Source organism: Pseudophryne corroboree, chromosome 3, assembly GCF_028390025.1.
Source record: "Pseudophryne corroboree isolate aPseCor3 chromosome 3, aPseCor3.hap2, whole genome shotgun sequence".
Classification (NCBI taxonomy): domain Eukaryota; kingdom Metazoa; phylum Chordata; class Amphibia; order Anura; family Myobatrachidae; genus Pseudophryne; species Pseudophryne corroboree.
Window position 1 is genome coordinate 451,885,400 of NC_086446.1, and position 22,165 is coordinate 451,907,564.

Genomic DNA, 22,165 nt, shown 5'->3' on the forward strand with positions numbered 1-22,165 from the left:
TAGTGCCTCTGATTCATATTACACCACATAGTAGTGTCCCTTATACACATTACACCACATAGTAGTACCCCTTATACACATTACACCACACAGTGGTGCTCCTTATACACGTTATGTTACACAAACAGTAGTGGCCATCGCTGTAGGGGGCTCTGCAAGCGGTGGATGTTAAGCAGCTGGCCGGCAGGTACAGCGGGCAGGAGCGCAGAGGCAGGGATGAACTGGAGAGTAGAGCCGCGCTGCTTGTCATACAGTTTGACATGCGCAGCAGTGACTGGCAGCAACAGTGGGCAGACAGCAGCAGGGTAGCAGCAGAGCAGGAAGAGTACCTCTCCAGGCCAGCACCTCTCTGCTTTGCATACCTTTGCTGAGCCTGCTGCGCCGGTCATCTGTAAACACTGCAATTTTAAAATTCTCTGTCACTAATTTGTACCCCACCAATGTCAGAGTTTTTACTGATTGCCGTTACTAAGACCTCCATACAAAGTATAAATATGAGTGGGGACAAGGGGCAAGCCTGTCGAGTGCCGTTAGAAATGGTTAATGACTATGAAAGAAAGCATACCATTAATCCTAATCCTCGCTGAGGGGAATTTATAAAGGAAGTTATGGAAACAATCCCACGTACTCCAGTATACCCCCAAAGTGTTTTTTGTTTTTGTATATATATATTTAACCACTTAAGTGGCTAATATTTTTTGGGGGGAAATCCCCCAAATTAACGATTTTTTAAATGAGTTAATTATGTAAATAATAGCTACTCAAACCCGATTCAGTATATTGTTATCTACAAATATGCAGATGTGCTAATAAAATATTTACCGAATAAAGGTTAAATAGCTCTTACTTACATAATCTGACCATTTAAAAAATCAACTATTGTGGAAAAATAGATTTATACGGTTAATATGTGAAAGACTCCCCTTCTCCTCCCCTTTCATCCCATCCAATATGCTGGTGATGGTGGTCATTCCGAGTTGATCACAGCCAGCAACTTTTAGCTGCTGCTGCGATCAATAGTCCACGCCTATGGCGGAGTGTATTTTAGCTTAGCAGGGCTGCGATCGCTTGTGCAGCACTGCTAAACTAAAAGAAATTCAAGCAGAAGTAGACTAGGGCTGGACATACTTACCCTGTGCGATGGATCCAGCGATGATGGGCCCGGCATTGACGTCACACCTCCGCCCTCCGTTGTCCTGGACACGCCTGCGTTTTACTCACCACTCCCCGAAAACGGTCTCCACCGATCCGGATCCGCCCATCCACGCCTCCTTCCTGTCAGTCTTCTTAATGGTCGCCGGGCAATGTCGCGCATGCGCACAGCGGCCGTCGCGCATGCGCATTCAGCACCCGTTCGCACCGCAGCAAAAAAACGCTGCGTGCGAACGGGTCGGAATGACCCCCGATGTTACTTGCAGGGACAGCGTTTTGTACGTAGCAGGGTTAGGTTCATTTATATCTCGAGTCTCACAGAAGTTCATTTATCCATAAAAACAAAAATTATTTATCTCTTATGACAGTTCTTTTACTTTACTGAAAAATAACAAAATACAGATAAATAGCAAAATAGAAATGTTACTAGGTTAAATCTGAGTGAAAATGATCCAATGACAGAAAAAGACTACAAGCAAAAAGAGTAAAATAAAAACTTCACTCGGATTTGGCAGTTAACAATATGGCTTGTGCTATGGATGTGTGAGATTCCGTTAATGGAAAGTACTTGTGGTTGATATATATGATATACAGTATGGGCAATATGAACGGTATAATGGTTAGCATTACTGCCTCACAGCACTGAGGTCATGGGTTCTATTCCCACCATGGTCCTAACTGTGTGGAGTTTGTATATTGGGGGTAATTCCAAGTTGATCGCAGCAGGATTTTTGATAGCAATTGGGCAAAACCATGTGCACTGCAGGGGAGGCAGATATAACATGTGCAGAAAGAGTTAGATTTGGGTGGGTTATTTTATTTCTGTGCAGGGTAAATACTGGCTGCTTTATTTTTACCCTGCAAATTAGATTGCAGATTGAACACACCCCACCCAAATATAACTCTATCTGCACATGTTATATCTACCTCCCCTGCAGTGCACATGGTTTTGCCCAATTGCTAACAAAAATCCTGCTGCGATCAACTTGGAATTGCCCCCATTCTCCCCGTACTTGCGTGGGTTTCCTTCGGGAAATCAGGTTTCCTCCCACAATCCCAAAATATACTGGTAGGTTATTTGGATCCCAACAAAATGAACCCTAGTGTGAATGTGTGTGCGTGTACATGTGGTAGGGAAAATAGATTGTAAACTCCACAGGGGCAGGGACTGATGTGAATGGCCAAATATTTTCTGTAAAAGAACTACGGAATATATGTGTGCTGTATAAATAACTGGTAATAAATAAATAAAATAAATATGGTGGTGGCCCCATAGGACTTTAGGTGGCTACAGGGGCGTAGCCAGAACTTTGTGGGCCCCATAGCAACATTTTGAAGAGGCCCCCGTCCCAATACTTCTAGAGAGACACTTCTCTGCAGCAATTGTTAATTTTATGCTCTATAATAGTGCCCTAGTTCATTTTCTGAACCATAGTAGAGCCTTATTTAATGTTATGCCCCATAGTAGTGCCCTAGTTTCTTTTATGAATCGTATTAGTGCTTAAGATCAACATATGTCACATTTCAGAGCTGCCAGTACACATTATGCCGCACAGTATCCCCAATTCACATTATAATATGTAGTGCTCCCCGTTCATATTGTGCCTCATTACAGTGCCCAAGTTCATATTATATAACATTAAAATGCCCTCCAGTTCATTTTATACCACACTACAATGAGCAGGTCCAGGGGCATACCTAGATATATTGCAGGCCCCAAGGAAAAAGTTTGAAAGGACTCCTATGTACCACCCACTGGCGAAAAATGTATATAACACATGTAACTTTAACAGGGAAGGTGGGCCCCTCTCAGCTCTGGGCCCCATTGCTGCTGCACTGCCTGCACCTATGGTAGCTACGCCCTTGCTGATACCATAAAATGTGAACAGAATAAATTATTGATATCTTAACTGGGGGAAATAATTACTATTGTTTTGAAAGGAAATAATGAGCATTAGTATTTTGAGAATAGCTGCCAGGAAGAAGAGGCAAGAGGTGAGATAATGTGTGCTTAGAAAGTGCAGTTCTAAAATGTTTGTATGATGATGGTATGTTTAACCGGGTTGGGTATGGGTGACCGGCGGTTGGGAGACCCCCGGTCACCATACCGAAGCTGGGATCTCGGTGTTTAGATAGCCGGTGGAGGGGGGGCGTGAGTGCAACAAAGCCCCTTGCGGGCTCAGTGGCTCGCTGCGCTCGCCACAGGTTATGTTCCTACTCTATGGGTGTTGTGGACACCCACGAGTGGGAATTGTCCCTGTCAGTCGGCATGTATGATTTACCCCGTGCGGGATTCCGGCATCACATAACCGTACCCCATTTAACCTTTTACTGACCACTTATTTTATTTAGATTAGTTAATTATGTTTCATACAGTCTATCCTATAGACCATCTAAGTGTTAATTATTAATACTGTATTCCATACACTATCAAGTGTTTAAAAAGACTAATGTGCACTGTCGAAGTCAAAAATATTACATAAAAAGAACATACAAACTACACACATATAAGTCGCTATACTTGCAAATACGCGCAGCGAGCACAGCAATATATGGTAACACATGCATTTACACGGATATGCCACAGAGATGGATTCGACACTTATTTCATACAGTACATAATTATAATAATATGAAGCGCCAGACATCATGATGATTTAAAATTATATAATGAAGTAATGTCATGTATGTGTATTATTGGAACAAACCAGATACACCTGTCATATTTGGTATTAAAGCAAGCAGATTAATGTGTAGATTCATTTGATACTTGTTATTAAGTTGTAGGACAATGCAACAAATAATTATCATTAAATGTATAAAAGCTAAAATCACTTTTATTAGAACAATAGATATTCCAAACAGGTAGTGGACAGGAAGCTCAGGCCATCTTCTTTGGACGTCCCCAAGGCTGAACCTGATTAGCATATACAAAGAAACTAGTGACTCATCATGAATGAGTAAGTTCCCTCCCCAAAAAAACTAGATAACACATTGCTGATCACACAGGAGGTTAGTTCCTGTTTTGGTCTCAGCGTAAGATGGAGTCCCAGCATGATTTTAGAGAGAGAGAGAGACATAAGCATTGAGGGAATGGTATTGTATTGCTGGCCTGTAACTGTATGTAACTGTAACTGTATGTAACTGTATGTAACTGTATGTATTAACTGCTTACTGTATGAGTTGTAACTATAGGTATACTGTACATTGTAATATATTGAATCCATATCCTTTTAATAACAAATATATACATTAATGAGCTTTGGAACTCAGATAATGTGTGGGTGTATTGTTTTCTCTTGTGGGATGCAATGTTTTGCGATGTACAGCGCACTTTTATTGTATATGGTAATAAGATGCGCCTGGCGTCTGCAATATATATTAGAGCAGGCATTTTAAATATTTGTGAGAAAGCAATTTGGCATTCACAGATGGGGACTCGTCCAGGATATCAGGGTCTTAATGATGCACTGTACATTACAAACGCGGATGTAATCGACCGGCTCCGATGGACGCATCGCGACGCTGATGAAAATAACATCCACGTGTATTGTTGTGATATCAGTAAGCCAATGATAGGAAATTTCAAGGGACAATGCGTTTCTCATAATATTTAAGATGCTAAAATGTATTTTTATTGTTGCAAAACAAAGTTCAAATAAGTCATATTGTGTTTGATTCAGATTGGATTGTTTATCTGTTAAGTAGGTAAAAGTACATTTAAAAGTTGCTGCATAGCCTTGATATAGTTTTTTTTAACTCATGCCTAAAATAACTTCTGGTGCTTGTATAATGAGTGATTTCTTTGTGACAAAGGAAGCCGCATGGTCTGTCCTCCATTTTGGACTAACCACATGGCCTGTCCACCGTTTTGTGTAAACCTCATGCATGTGGAAGGGGGAGGAGCAGTCGCCATTTTAGGATGGTCATTTTCGAAATAGCTGATTTTCAGTCTGCTCAGAATAATCAGTTTCCTTGGTCACATCAAACACCATTTATGAGTTACCAATGAATTTATTTAACCCATGCCATAGTCAATTACAAATAGTTTCAATTGGGCCTAGTGAGAGTAAATGGTAAGATAAATGCTTGGCTTGGGGTAAAAAAAATTGCACATAGATAGAAAAAGGAAAGAAAAGGTTTTGGGGTTTTTTTTTTCTCTTTTTCCTTCCAAGACTTGTAGAATCTGCTTGCTATAGGATAGCCATTGAAATGCAAATTAACCTGTGTAACTGATTTTTTTTTAGCAGTGGAAAAGCAAATAGCTTTGATATGCAAATAAGAGGTACGGTGTCTCATAGGAGACCAGTGAATGGTACATATATATAATATTATTATAATTATGTGTATATTTATATCAGTGTATGTTCTGCAAGATAGCTATCCAATCTGAATCATATCATTTAAATTATTGATTATTGCTAGAGTCATTATAGATCTGTGTGAAATAGGATACATTTGTTGCTATATAGGTAAATTTGAAATAACAGTATTTTAAGGAAGTAAGTGTAAAGACACAAACGCAGGTCTGCATAAAAGTTTAAACAGAACAAGTTGTGTCTAGTGGGCAATAGTAATTAGTATTGTTCACATTTATACTTAGAGCTGTGTGATTTGTTTTATTGCGGACGCAGGGTTTTGTACACATGTCTCGGACAAAGTAAAGGACTGCGCATGCAGCATAAGAGACACGCACGGTTGAGTGTGTACGCAAAGTGCGTAAGAATGCGGGCGCTAAGTACAAATTACACAATAGTGTCGTTTAGTTCAAAGGTGGGATAGTAGACATTTAATACAATAGCACGTAACTATCAGATTTCAAAAGCAGGTTACTCTAAATTTAGTTTAAAAACTTTATTGCCTCTGGGGTAAAGCTGCCTATCTGAATGAATTGAAATTTTCGGTACAGAAAAAACCAAAGTGTATTTGAGTGAGCGAACGTAGGAGTGAGTGGATATTGAACCCAGGGAATTCGGGATCCCGTAGTGTGGTACATCAAGTTAGTGGAGGCTTGGTGGCGTGAGGCGGCTGACTCATGTTAATATAGATTGAAATACGCAAATCGTGAGGAGATTTGCAGAGGAGCGTAATAGGGAATTGTGCATTGTGTACTATTGAAGTAAAAAGGTTTTTTGTTACGCTCCGAGCTGAGGGTCACAGTTTGTACATTGACCCGTGGTTGTACGGCAGATAGGTAACAAGTACCTATACGCTGTGCGATTGGACCGCGCGTTTGTGGGGGCGATACATAGCGCAACTTGATACCCCTTTTACGAGCTTTTGCATAAAATCGCGGTATCATTAGCACTGTATAGGCATACGCAAGCGTGATTTGTGTATAAAAAGTGTATAGGGAGTTTCGCTGGTCTCTCTCAGGAAAATCTCCAGCGGCAGATATTTACTGGAAAAGGTGAGTCGCTCCTAACACTTCCAGTAAATAGAAACTAGATAGGGCCTCACTGGGTACGCGGTGTTCACTATTGGAGTGAGTCGTGGTACTCAGCGGAGAAGGAGCGAGTGAAAGCGCTAGGTGTCTTTCACCGTCTATTTGCGGTGTACATTGGGGATTGCGTTTATTGGCAAAAAGTCCGCGATGGGATCCAATTGCACAAGCAGTGGGCGTTTGGTAGCTAGGGTTCAGGCTGAAGAAGAGTTGGGACCGAGAAGGTCAGACTCGGGACCGAGAAGGTCATAATTGCGACCGAGAAGGTCAGCAAGGTTTATTATGTGTGAAAAGTATGGTTCACACACGGAGGCTTTTTGCAATGAATGGTTACGTATGACTGACAAAGATAGGGTACCATTCCCTAAGGTGGGCAGCTTTGAACCAGAGGTATTGCAGAACTTAAGGATAAGGATATGTCTGATAAAATCCAGAAAACAAAGGGTCAGACGTACAAAGTGTTTAACCCTGTGGCAGCAAGAGGGGTTGGTGAGTTTGATCCTAAGGTATTGCAGGTGGTATGTCTAACCAAAGTCATATAAGACAAGAATGGAAATATAAGACCTGTTTGAACTTGTAGCAACAATAAACAAGTAGGAAGAAAAAAAGAGAATGCAAGTACACCGCCATATGTAGATGTGGAAGCAGTTACGGCCAGCATACAAACTATAGAAAATAATAAAAATATGAAATATATGACTGTACCCTATATATGTACTAATGAATGTTGAAGTTTTATTTAGGAGGAGAAGGTGACCTGATTGTTTTCAGCCATTTCTCATGTACCCAGAGGAGTATCCAACCGGTAAAAGAAGAGCAGTAGCCTGTGGGGGAAGTGGCTGAGATCAGTGGAACAGGTAAGTATGGTATCATTCGTGTACATATATAGTAAAACCCAAAAATAAAACAAAAAAATCAAGAAAGTCACGTCAGAAATGGAGAAAAACCTGTCCACACATTAGTATTTGCCAGTAGGAAAGCGGACAGAGACAAGGTAACCCCCGGTATTTCTTTCAATTACCATATAAGAAGTATTCATTCCTAGTAATGCCCCTAGTCAAGATGAGCTTGGAAATGTTTGTTGGACCATGTACAGACCCTTAATACGGGATGAGAAGGATTGAATGAATACTTCGCATGACCTAGAAGCTTGTTAAACTTTTTTTTTTGGTTTTGTCTCTTGCAGTAATAGAAAACTCTCCATCTGGATAAGATCACTGGTAAACACTAATTCGGCAAATGGGAGGTGGCTGTCTCTGTGCAAATGGACGGGCTCAATAAGGCATTGAGTGTCAGGGTGCAGACTTCTTTGCAAAATTGGAAAGGGGTCACAGTAGCTAATCTTAGATAGTGTGCTATTGAACATCACAAGAATAGTGCTAGGCGCAGAGAACAACAGGTGGGGAGGTTGAGGACGGTAAGTATGCTGGCACATACAGGAAAGACCCATCAGTCCAAACCCCAGATCCCTAATGGTCAATAATATGTTACACTTGTAGGAAGGAAGGGCATTTTGCCAGAGATTGTAGGAGTAGTAGGACACATAGTCAATATAGATCCCCTAGACAGAAAACACAAGCCACATTATTAAACACATAGACGGGACCAAGGGACATATAGTAAGGAATCATAAGCCATATAGAAAACACAGATTCGGCTAATGGGAAGAACAAAATAAATGCAACATTACCCTTTGACAAAACTTGCTGGGGTTAAGATGAGGCCTCTAAACTTTTGCTTCTTTTCCCTAGCAGAAATGGCCCCTGATTAACTTAATTTTGTTAGATATGATATACATATACTATGCTCCCGCTCAGGAAGTACAAAGTATGTTAGACACCCACGAAGACTAATGTCGCATTCTACTGTTCTAGATGCATGTCCATCACAGGTAGAGGAAATTATCTCACAGATACCGGGTTCCCTATGAACTTAGGATGGACAGGACACTGGATTGATGGCTGGGATAGTCCCAATAGCGATATGATAAACACAGACATTTTTTTAAAGGGAGTAGACCAAGTAGAGAATCACTTCCCCGTAGTGCCCAATCCAGTTGTCAAATTTTTATAAAATCTTCACCTCTACAAACTCATCTGTCACCAACCTCTATTCTGTTTCTCTACAGTTTCCTCTTCATCTTTTGCGTTCACACAGGGTGGTACAATACATGGACCCAATTACAGTTCAAACTCCACATGCCTAGGTCCTTCAGAGTTCTGCCCGAACCCAGTATATCTCAACAGCACGATGACACCAGTATTACTGCAGTGTGCCTTGTCATGCACAAAGGGTGGAGAATGGGAATACTGGTGAAGGGAAATTTTGTATAGACACTGATATGCCTGTTGGTGAACGGCAAACCTGACATTTTCTTTTTCATTTTCTTCTTCTTTCTCTCCTCTAGAGATGTTTCTTTTTTTCTTTTTCTTTTTGAGTTATGCTCATGGTACTCTACATTGCAAACACACAATAGTTAAATTAAGATACAAAAATTCGTGTTCCCTACAGGAAAAGGCAGTCTGGAGGACAAAGGGGTATGGCCAGGAGTCCTCAGGACTGTGAGCAGGTGGACACGGTAAGCCAGTAGCCCCCAGAGCATACCTTCCAAGTCTAGCTGAGGTGGCACACGGTCTGACTCATCTAGGCAAAGAGGGTAGGTGCAGGCTGATGAGAGCCTACTGGTGTGCGCCAGGATTCTATTCTCATGCAGGTAAGAGAGCAATTACCTGTCTTGCTTGCTTGAGGAAGAATATTGGTAAAGCAATACCGACAGAGCCATCCCATATCCCTCCTGCAGACGGATCTTTTCAGGAAATACAAATTGACTTCATACAGTTAACACCCTTTAGGAATTATTGTTATGTATTGGTGTGCACTGATGTTTTCTCAAACTGGGTAGAGGCATTTCCGGCCGCCACGGATGCTGCTGTGTTTACCGCAAAGGAAAATTGCACAAAAATTTGTGTGTAGATAATGGTACACCTAGAAGTAGGAGCAAAGCTTGAAATTGTACTATTGTGATCATAGATACTGCCACTAATATTATGTAGCTTCGGAACCACTCCCAGATCTTCACTTAACGAATCACCCTCTTCGAAATTTGTTTTTGTTTTTGTTTTGGTATTTGTGTTTTTGGAAGACAACCTCATGTCATGATTGATCCGCACAATGATCAGAAATACACCAATGAGGTGACAGTACAGTACCTTATTGAGATGAGCCAGCATTTGAGAACTTTTACAAAAGAACTTGAAACTGTTGATTGCTGGTATGCCAAATACTAACTGTCTTGATTGTGAACCAAGAGACTGTGTGATTGTTCTTACGCTCAGGTTGCCTAACAGACAGGTGGGAAGGACCGTACCAAGTTTTGTTGACAGCACTAAAGGTTGCCGAAAGAGAGACTTGGGTCCACTCGTCCCACTGCAAGAAGGTCGCTGACCCGGAGAGAACTCGTGACAAAGTAGTTCATTGCTCACATTCATCGAGTTTGTGTAGTTTGGTAACTGTGTGTTCAAAGTGAGCTGTGTGTTCAAAGAGCAAGGTGGAGAGCAAAGTGAACTGTGTGTTCCAAGTGAACTGTGTGTTCAAAGAGCAAGGCAAAGAGAACCTCGTATCACTAGAGACTCTGTTCCGTGAAGACTGAGAGGCGGCACTGTTGAACACTACCTGAGCGTACTAAAGGACTGCAGAAAGACCAGTCATTGTAATTGATTTGTTATGAACAAGAGATTTTTTGATCTATTTCTCTTTTCTCTCTTTCCCGCTGACAAACATTTTCTTTCAGGATATTATATTTTTGCAAGGTTTTTTATGAGGAGTCGAGTGTGGGACTGGAACTGGTTCTGGAGGAAGGAGTGATTTCCTTATAGGATCCCAGGATTAGCCGATCAGTTTGTTAAAGTCAGAGAAAAATCAAAGTTCTAGTAGTTATGGAGTTCAGAGATAATCAGGAACAATCAGACAATGGCTATTCACACATTGCAGATAAAGAGCTCATTAATATATGTGGAAGAAAGGTTTATGAGGGGCTCTCCCTGAACTCCGAAGGTTTATGTTATTTAGGAAGGACACTACTTATAACCCTTGTTCAATGATTAAACAGACCTAGCATACGTTCCAAAAATGGAAACAATGTTCAGAAAATGATAGGAATACCTGTATGTAGATCATGAAAATTTTATATGTCACTGTCACGATTTGTTTGTGTCTTCTTCATCTACCCAGCAGAACCTCAATCGAATCCAAACATCAGTGTACAAAGACCAAGGTACATGTATGTGTGAAATGTTCGTCGCAAATCAGACATTATAGGCCAAAGCACTGTCCCATCATACTCTATGGGTTGAATGTTGTCCCACACCCAACCAGTGGTCCCGTGACCGCCGAGTGCATATAGAGGATGTCTCGTCCTCCTCCCTGTCTTCCCCAAATATAGTCAAGTGTCTGATTTGCGAAATGCATACATACTTGTGTCTAGGTCACCGATTATTGTATGAAATATTTTTTTCTTATGTTAATAATTGATGGCAGTTATTGTTTGCTGCCAAAGGGTGGACTGTCGAAGTCAAAAATATTACATAAAAAGAACATACAAACTACACACATATAAGTCGCTATACTTGCAAATACGCGCAGCGAGCACAGCAATATATGGTAACACACGCATTTACACGGACATGCCACAGAGATGGATTCGATACTTTTTTCATACAGTATATAATTATAATAATATCAAGTGCCAGACATCATGATGATTTAAAATTATATAATGAAGTAATGTCATGTATGTGTATTATTTGAACGAAACCAGATACACCTGTCATATTTGGTATTAAAGCAAGCAGATTAATGTGTAGATTCATTTGATACTTGTTATTAAGTTGTAGGACATTGCAACAAATAATTATGATTAAATGTATAAAAGCTAAAATCACTTTTATTAGAACAATAGATATTCCAAACAGGTAGTGGACAGGAAGCTCAGGCCAGCCCCTTTGGACATCCCCAAGGCTGAACCTGATTAGCATATACAAAGAGACTAGTGACTCATCATGAATGAGTAAGTTCCCTCCCCCAAAAAACTAGATAACACATTGCTGATCACACAGGAGCTCAGTTTCTGTTTTGGTCTCAGCGTAAGATGGAGTCCCAGCATGATTTTAGAGAGAGAGACATAAGCATTGAGGGAATGGTATTGTATTGCTGGCCTGTAACTGTATGTAACTGTAACTGTATGTAACTGTAACTGTATGTAACTGTATGTATTAACTGCTTACTGTATGAGTTGTAACTATAGGTATACTGTACATTGTAATATATTGAATCCATATCCTTTTAATAACAAATATATACATCAATGAGCTTTGGAACTCAGATAATGTGTGGGTGTATTGATTTCTCTTATGGGATGCAGTGTTTTGCGATGTACAGCGCACTTTTATTGTATATGGTAATAAGATGCGCCTGGCGTCTGCAATATATATTAGAGCAGGCATTTTAAATATTTGTGAGAAAGCAATTTGGCATTCACAGCACATACAGTATATGTTCCAGGGTCAGTACTCTTTCTTCTACTGCTCCCTCAGACTCCCACACTTGCTCCAATGGTGGGAGTGGGAGATTGTAGCTTGCATTTGGAAACACCCCTCTAGAAATCCTGTGTTTGCCCATGGATTGGTGCGGGGATGTGCCCTGTTTAGGCAGGTGTGTTGTGTATAACAAAATTACCTATACTACAGATGATTGGTTAGATTTGGAATTTCATTTTGTGAAGGAGATAAGGATAGCACACTGGGCTATATGCACCGTCGCTTGAAGAGTGATAAAATGGAGAGAGAAAAAGTACCAGCCAATCAGCAGTCGGCTCCTAACTGTCATGTTACAGGCTGTTTGAAAAATGACAGTTAGGAGCTGACTGGCTGGTGCTTTTTCTCTCTCCATTTTATCACTCTCCAAGTGATGCTGCACCTCGCACACTAATCCTGGCCTTAAGAATATCCCAGAAAGGGATTGAAACGCGTTCGCATTTTGTGTACTATCTGGTAGATGGTGAAGGATTCTAGAGCCATTGCCTGACTGGGAGCTACGCCGTGGTTGTGACCTGGGACACCCGCAGGTATTTATTTAACCATCTATAGTCTGTACAGAGAGCTAAATTACATTGATTTTCATGCACAGTAGGTAATTGCACCTTTATTCACACCATCTTGTGGAATGCTTATCTTTTATAGTGTTTTTTATACTATACCTTTAAAAGCTGCGTGTTTAGATTACTATTCGCATACTGATGATTTTTGGGCCAGTGTGCACATGCAGCCCAGGAGATGCGTTTGCATCTAAGTGATACGAATGCCTCACAGGGCGGTCAGGAGTTGCAAAGGGGCATTGTGGGGGTGGTGCAGCGTAAACAGGGGCAGGTCTGGGCCATTTTCCATGTGGCTGCGTGACGACACATGTGTCCGCTGCCATTTGCAAACATGCCCGCTCTGCGCCTGACTTCGCAGCCAGGCTGCACAGGCAGGTGGCATCCCTAATTCAGTGGTGCGATCGCAGTTGAATTGCAAACGCATTGTTGGTGGCCATTTGCATGATGGGCGTCCTTGCCGTGTACTAAATTAGCAAAACTGCAATTGGAGCTGAATAAGGTCCAAAATAAGATTTTACTTACCGATAAATCTATTTCTCGTAGTCCGTAGTGGATGCTGGGGACTCCGTCAGGACCATGGGGATTAGCGGCTCCGCAGGAGACAGGGCACAAAACTAAAGCTTTAGGATCAGGTGGTGTGTACTGGCTCCTCCCCCTATGACCCTCCTCCAAGCCTCAGTTAGGATACTGTGCCCGGACGAGCGTACACAATAAGGAAGGATATTGAATCCCGGGTAAGACTCATACCAGCCACACCAATCACACCGTATAACTTGTGATCTAAACCCAGTTAACAGTATGACAAACGTAGGAGCCTCTGAACAGACGGCTCACAACAATAACAACCCGATTTTTTTGTAACAATAACTATGTACAAGTATTGCAGACAATCCGCACTTAGGATGGGCGCCCAGCATCCACTACGGACTACGAGAAATAGATTTATCGGTAAGTAAAATCTTATTTTCTCTGACGTCCTAAGTGGATGCTGGGGACTCCGTCAGGACCATGGGGATTATACCAAAGCTCCCAAACGGGCGGGAGAGTGCGGATGACTCTGCAGCACCGAGTGAGAGAACTCCAGGTCCTCCTCAGCCAGGGTGTGCCCCTGACGAAGTAGCAGCTCGGCAAAGTTGTAAAGCCGAGACCCCTCGGGCAGTCGCCCAAGATGAGCCCACCTTCCTTGTGGAATGGGCATTTATATATTTTTGGCTGTGGCAGTCCTGCCACAGAATGTGCAAGCTGAATTGTACTACACATTCAACTAGCAATCGTCTGCTTAGAAGCAAGAGCACCCAGTTTTTTGGGTGCATACAGGATAACAGCAAGTCAGTTTTCCTGACTCCAGCCGTCCTGGAAATCTATATTTTCAGGGCCCTGACAACATCTAGCAACTTGGAGTCCTCCAAGTCTCTAGTAGCCGCAGGTACCACAATAAGCTGGTTCAGATGAAACGCTGACACCACCTTAGGGAGAAACTGGGGACGAGTCCGCAGCTCTGCCCTGTCCGAATGGACAATCAGATATGGGCTTTTGTGAGACAAAGCCGCCAATTCTGACACTCGCCTGGCCGAGGCCAGGGCCAACATCATGGTCACTTTCCATGTGAGATATTTCAAATCCACAGATTTGAGCGGTTTAAACCAACGTGATTTGAGGAATCCCAGGACTACGTTGAGATCCCACAGTGCCACTGGAGGCACAAAAAGGGGGTTGTATATGCAGTACTCCCTTGTCAAATTTCTGGACTTCAGGAACTGAAGCCAATTCTTTCTGGAAGAAAATCGACAGGGCCGAAATTTGAACCTTAATGGACCCCAATTTGAGGCCCATAGACACTCCTGTTTGCAGGAAATGCAGGAATCGACCGGGTTGAAATTTCTTCGTGGGGCCTTCCTGGCCTCACACCACGCAACATATTTTCGCCACATGTGGTGATAATGTTGTGCGGTCACCTCCTTCCTGGCTTTGACCAGGGTAGGAATGACCTCTTCCGGAATGCCTTTTTTCCCTTAGGATCCGGCGTTCAACCGCCATGCCGTCAAACGCACCCGCGGTAAGTCTTGGAACAGACACGGTACTTGCTGAAGCAAGTCCCTTCTTATCGGCAGAGGCCCTGAGTCCTCTGTGAGCATCTCATGAAGTTCCGGGTACCAAGTCCTTCTTGGCCCATCCGGAGCCACGAGTATAGTTCTTACTCCTCTACGTCTTATAATTCTCAGTACCTTTGGTATGAGAAGCAGAGGAGGGAACACATACACCGACTGGTACACCCATGGTGTTACCAGAACGTCCACAGCTATTTCCTGAGGGTCTCTTGACCTGGCGCAATACCTGTCCAGTTTTTTGTTCAGGCGGGACGCCATCATGTCCACCTTTGGTCTTTCCCAACGGTGCACAATCATGTGGAAACAACTTCTCGATGAAGTCCCCACTCTCCCGGGTGGAGGTCGTGCTGAGGAAGTCTGCTTCCCAGTTGTCCACTCCCGGAATGAAAACTGCTGACAGTGCTATCACATGATTTTCCGCCCAGCGAAGAATCCTTGCAGTTTCTGCCATTGCCCTCCTGCTTCTTGTGCCGCCCTGTCTGTTTACGTGGGCGACTGCCGTGATGTTGTCCCACTGGATCAATACCGGCTGACCTTGAAGCAGAGGTCTTGCTAAGCTTAGAGCATTGTAAATTGCTCTTAGCTCCAGTATATTTATGCGGAGAGAAGTCCCCAGACTTGATCACACTCCCTGGAAATTTTTCCCCTGTGTGACTGCTCCCCAGCCTTTCAAGCTGGAATCCGTGGTCACCAGGACCCAGTCCTGAATGCATAACTGTGGCACTTTAGTAGATGAGCACTCTGCATCCACCACAGAAGAGACACCCTTGTCCTTGAAGACAGGGTTATCCGCTGATGCATCTGAAGATGCGATCCGGACCATTTGTCCAGCAGAACCCACTGAAAAGTTCTTGCGTGAAATCTGCCGAATGGAATCGCTTCGTAAGAAGCCACCATTTTTCCCAGGACCCTTGTGCAATGATGCACTGACACTTTTCCTGGTTTTTGGAGGTTCCTGACTAGCTCGGATAACTCCCTGGCTATCTCCTCCGGGAGAAACACCTTTTTCTGGACTGTGTCCAGAATCATCCCTAGGGACAGCAGACGTGTCGTCGGAGACAGCTGCGATTTTGGAATATTTAGAATCCACCCGTGCTGTCGTAGAACTACTTGAGATAGTGCTACTCAGACCTCCAACTGTTCTCTGGACCTTGCCCTTATCAGGAGATCGTCCAAGTAAGGGATAATTAAGACGCCTTTTCTTTGAAGAAGAATCATCATTTCGGTCATTACCTTGGTAAAGACCCGGGGTGCCGTGGACAATCCAAACGGCAGCGTCTGAAACTGATAGTGACAGTTTTGTACCACGAACCTGAGGTACCCTTTGTGAGAAGGGCAAATTTGGACATGGAGGTAAGCATCCTTGATGTCCAGGGACACCATATAGTCCCCTTCTTCCTGGTTCGCTATCACTGCTCTGAGTGACTCCATTTAGAATAGGTCTCACCGAGCCGTCTGGCTTCAGTACCACAATATAGTGTGGAATAATACCCCTTTACTTGTTGTAGGAGGGGTACTTTGATTATCACCTGCTGGGAATACAGCTTGTGAATTGTTTCCAATACTGCCTCCCTGTCGGAGGTAGACGTTGGTAAAGCAAACTTCAGGAACCTGCGAGGGGGAGACGTCTCGAATTTCCAATCTGTACCCCTGGGATACTACTTGTAGGATCCAGGGGTCCACTTGCGAGTGAGCCCACTGCGTGCTGAAACTCTTGAGACGACCCCCCACCGCACCTGTTTGTACGGCCCCAGCGTCATGCTGAGGACTTGGCAGAAGCGGTGGAAGGCTTCTGTTCCTGGGAATGGGCTGCCTGCTGCAGTCTTCTTCCCTTACCTCTATCCCTGGGCAGATATTATGGGGACGAAAGGACTGAGGCTGAAAAGACTATGTCTTTTTCTGCTGAGATGTGACTTGGGGTAAAAAAGGTGGATTTTCTAGCTGTTGCCGTGGCCACCAGGTCCGATGGACCGACCCCAAATAACTCCTCCCGTTTATACGGCAATACTTCCATGTGCCGTTTGGAATCTGCATCACCTGACCACTGTCGTGTCCATAAACATCGTCTGGCAGATATGGACATCGCACTTACTCTTGATGCCAGAGTTTCGCATATATAGAAATGCATCTTTTAAATGCTCTATAGTCAATAAAATACTGTCCCTGTCAAGGGTATCAATATTTCCAGTCAGGGAATCCGACCAAGCCACCCCAGCGCTGCCCATCCAGGCTGAGGCGATCGCTGGTCGCAGTATAACACCAGTATGTGTGTATATACTTTTTAGGATATTTTCCAACCTCCTATCAGTTGGCTCCTTGAGGGCGTCCGTATCTGGAGACGGTAACGCCACTTGTTTTTATAAGCGTGTGAGCGCCTTATCCACCCTAAGGTGTGTTTCCCAACGCGCCATAACTTCTGGCGGGAAAGGGTATACCGCCAATAATTTTCTATCGGGGGAAACCCACGCATCATCACACACTTCATTTAATTTATCTGATTCAGGAAAAACCACATGTAGTTTTTTCACACTCCACATAATACCCTTTTTTGTGGTACTTGTAGTATCAGAAATATGTAACATCTCCTTCATTGCCCTTAACAAGTAACGTGTGGCCCTAAAGGAAAATACGTTTGTTTCTTCACCGTCGACACTGGAGTCAGTGTCCGTGTCTGTGTCGACCGACTGAGGTAAAAGGACGTTTTAACGCCCCTGACGGTGTTTTAGACGCCTGGACAGGTACTAATTGGTTTGCCGGCCATCTCATGTCGTCAACCGACCTTGCAGCGTGTTGACATTATCACGTAATTCCTTAAATAAGCCATCCATTCCGGTGTCGACTCCCTAGAGAGTGACATCACCATTACCGGCAATTGCTCCGCCTCCTCACCAACATCGTCCTCATACATGTCGACACACAAGTACCGACACACAGCACACACACAGGGAATGCTCTGATAGAGGACAGGACCCCACTAGCCCTTTGGGGAGACAGAGGGAGAGTTTGCCAGCACACACCAAAAACGCTATATTATACAGGGACAACCTTTATATAAGTGTTTTTCCCTTATAGCATTTTAATATATATATACATATCGCCAAATAAGTGCCCCCCCTCTCTGTTTTAACCCTGTTTCTGTAGTGCAGTGCAGGGGAGAGCCTGGGAGCCTTCCCACCAGCCTTTCTGTGAGGGAAAATGGCGCTGTGTGCTGAGGAGAATAGGCCCCGCCCCCTTTTCGGCGGGCTTCTTCTCCCGTTTTTCTGAGACCTGGCAGGGGTTAAATACATCCATATAGCCTCCAGGGGCTATATGTGATGTATTTTTAGCCAGAATAAGGTATTATACATTGCTGCCCAGGGCGCCCCCAGCAACGCCCTGCACCCTCCGTGACCGTTGGTGTGAAGTGTGTGACAACAATGGCGCACAGCTGCAGTGCTGTGCGCTACCTTCATGAAGACTGAAAAGCCTTCTGCCGCCGGTTTCTGGACCTTCAATCTTCAGCATCTGCAAGGGGGGTCGGCGGCGCGGTTCCGGGACGAACCCCAGGGTGAGACCTGTGTTCCGACTCCCTCTGGAGCTAATGGTGTCCAGTAGCCTAAGAAGCCAATCCATCCTGCACGCAGGTGAGTTGAACTTCTCTCCCCTAAGTCCCTCGATGCAGTGAGCCTGTTGCCAGCAGGACTCACTGAAAATAAGAAACCTAAAAACTTTTTCTAAGCAGCTCCTTAAGAGAGCCACCTAGATTGCACCCTGCTCGGACGGGCACAAAAACCTAACTGAGGCTTGGAGGAGGGTCATAGGGGGAGGAGCCAGTACACACCACCTGATCCTAAAGCTTTAGTTTTGTGCCCTGTCTCCTGCGGAGCCGCTAATCCCCATGGTCCTGACGGAGTCCCCAGCATCCACTTAGGACGTCAGAGAAAATACGTTTTTGTCTCTCACTTATTTCATGCATCTGACTATAACGTCTTGTGGGAGATTGTGAAGAAGAGAGATTAACAGGCTCCATATGCTCTGACAAACCCACAATTTCACTGTGGTCTGAGAAAAGGAGGTGTCCTTATACAATAAGGGGTGTATCATTCTATTATATAATGACTGATTTCAATAATAAGTGCCAATAGAAAGGACATTAAAATTTTGCTTGCATTAGTTGTTTAGTTGAGGATTGAGGTTCTCCTTATGTGTGTCCCGCATTTGATGGTACCTACCTATTGTTATTTTTTGGCATCATATTATTATTATTATTATCCTTTATTTATATGGCGCCACAAGGGTTCCGCAGCGCCCAATTACAGAGTACATATGCACATAATCAAAACAGGAAAACAGTGACTTACAGTTGAAGACAATTTAGGACAAGTACAGGCAGAGCCGGATTAAGGGGGGGTCACAGGGGGTACATTACCCTGGGCCCCACTGCTGCTAGGGGCCCCACAGTTCAGTGTGCAGCTGCAGCGCAAAGTGCACCGCAAGCTGCATAAAGTCCAAAGAAAGAAGAGGGAGAGGGCAGAGGGGTGGAATCCGAGCTGGGGGGCGGGGCTACACGGCACTGCTTTCAGTTTCACTGCAGGCAGCATGTGAGAGGAGGGAGGAGAGAAGGCAGTAGCAGCAGCTACAGACAGGCCCACCCCAGTCAGTGTGTGATAGTGAGGTACGAGGGAGGAGAGGAGCACTCTACAGTATGTGTATAATATGTGTATAAAGTTTGTGGTAGGTGTATATGTTTCTGACTGTGTGTGACAAATGTATATATGTGTATAAGTGTGACTATGTATGTGAATGTATGTGTCTGTGTGACTGTGAATGTATGTGTAACTCATACTTGCCTACTTTTGAAAACTAGTTTCAGGGAGATTCCAAGCGGCAGCAGAATGCGCCGTTGAGGTACGTCTCTAGCTCCGCCCCAAGGGCATTTCTAGCTCCACCTATGGGCGTATTTATTGCAATCAGGGGTGTGTCCTGCAATGGCAGGTGAAAACTATACTACTAAAAGCAGCACAAAAAAAAAAAAAAAAGAGTAATAATATACAGTAGGTGCACGATATATTAATGTACCATGTACATTTGAGAGACTTTTGTGAGAAGAGATCGACAAAAATGAAATCTACATACACTGGTGTGGGTTTGTGTATATATGTATGTGTATGTGTGTGTACAGTGTGTATATATATATATATATATATATACACACACACACACACACACACACACACACAAACACACTACTACACCCATATTTACATACTGTATATATACGTATTACATCTAGTACACACAGCACCATAATACATTACATTATACACACACACCCTCTCCCATATTATACCCAGTACTTTACAATATTGGAGGGACATCTGTGCGCGCCGTAGGCGCGCACCCAAAATTAGGGGTATGGCCTCGTGGATAGAGGTGTGGCCTCACAGGAAGTGCCACGATTACAAGCCATGCCCCTGTTTTTGTTACTATGGGGGCATGAACAGCACTCTGTGAGTTGCTGGTCATGTCCTGCGTCCTCTCTGCCGGTGAATAGACGCTGTGCACATGCGGACAGTGTCTATTCACTGCTGCTCTGCTAAGCAGAGCAGCGTGAGAGAGGGTCTGCCAACTGCGGGACACTGATAAATGGGAAACAAAGCGATGTGAATAGCAATGCCTTAAGAAGATTTAAGAAAAGGAAAGAGAAGAATAAACGTTAAAGAAGGAATAGAGATTAAAAGAAGAAAAAACAAAATATTAAAATTAAATAAATAAAAATGAAATAAATACATTTAAAAAATGAATAAAATCAATGTTTACAAGCTCTCTGTTGTAATTAAACAGCTTTTCCGGTCCGTTTATATGAATAATTGCTGGAGTCCATTTTTTGCCATTCAACAACCCTCACACGCTAACTGTCCCTGCAATCTACCTGTATATTGTGGATCCGTGACAGGCGTCTGTGATGCCGGGTGCTGTGTTGAGCGGTCTGTGCGTGGCTGGTCTCCTTGCAGCTGGACGCGTATTCTCCGTGCTGGCGTCTTGTGCTCCTTCCGGTGTGTCTGCTGGCTTCTGTGGGTGGACAGCGGTACAGTCCGTGAAAAACTAGACTGTCCAGCCAAAATCAGGACATTTGGGAGGTATGACATAAACATACACAGCGCCCCTTGCCCATATTACACCCAGTATCAGATTACATTGCATTATACACAGCCCCCCACCCCTGATATTACACCCAGTACCACATTACACATAGCATACACAGCTCCTCCATATGGGATGTAATCATGTTACCGGCGGTCGGCATCCTAACCGCTAGAAATCCTGACAGTCTGCATTCCGACTAACAGGGACTGTTCCCACTCGTGGGTGTCCACAAAACCCATAGACTTGGAATAGAACCTGTGGCGAGCGCAGCGAGCAAGCAAGGAGCTTCGTTGCGCTCACCCCCACCCACCGACAATCTGGCAGCCGGGACCCTGGCGTCGGTATGCTGAACGATGGGATCCCAACCGCCGGTCACCCAATCCCAACCTCCCCATATTACACCCAGCACATGACATTATACACAGCCCCCCATATTACACCCAGCACATGACATTATACACAGCCCCCCCCCATATTACACCCAGCACATTATACACAGCCCCCCCATATTACACCCAGCACATTACATTATACACAGCCCCCCCATATTACACCCAGCACATGACATTATACACAGCCCCCCCCATATTACACCCAGCACATGACATTATACACAGTCCCCCCCCCCATATTACACCCAGCACATTATACACAGCCCCCCCCCCCCCATATTACACCCAGCACATTACATTATATACAGGCCCCCTCCCCCATATTACACCCAGCACATTATACAAAGCCCCCCCATATTACACCCAGCACATGACATTATACACAGCCCCCCATATTACACCCAGCACATTACATTATATACAGGTCCCCTCCCCCATATTACACCCAGCACATTATACACAGCCCCCCCATATTACACCCAGCACATGACATTATACACAGCCCCCCATATTACACCCAGCACATTACATTATATACAGGTCCCCTCCCCCATATTACACCCAGCACATTATACACAGCCCCCCCATATTACACCCAGCACATGACATTATACACAGCCCCCCATATTACACCCAGCACATTACATTATATACAGGTCCCCTCCCCCATATTACACCCAGCACATTATACACAGCCCCCCCATATTACACCCAGCACATTACATTATATACAGGCCTCCTCTCCCATATTACACCCAGTACATTACATTATACACAGCCCCTCCCATATTAC

At 44.0% G+C, this 22,165-nt stretch overlaps 1 long non-coding RNA gene across 1 annotated transcript in view; it reads right to left on the minus strand.

Moving 5' to 3' along the window:
* The window catches only part of LOC135057894 (uncharacterized), a 72,399-nt gene that overhangs the window by 49,824 nt on the left and 410 nt on the right, over positions 1-22,165 (minus strand). The window contains exon 2 of the long non-coding RNA XR_010244442.1: positions 20,766-20,905. This is a non-coding gene — a long non-coding RNA (uncharacterized LOC135057894). The remainder of the gene's footprint in view (positions 1-20,765; positions 20,906-22,165) is intronic.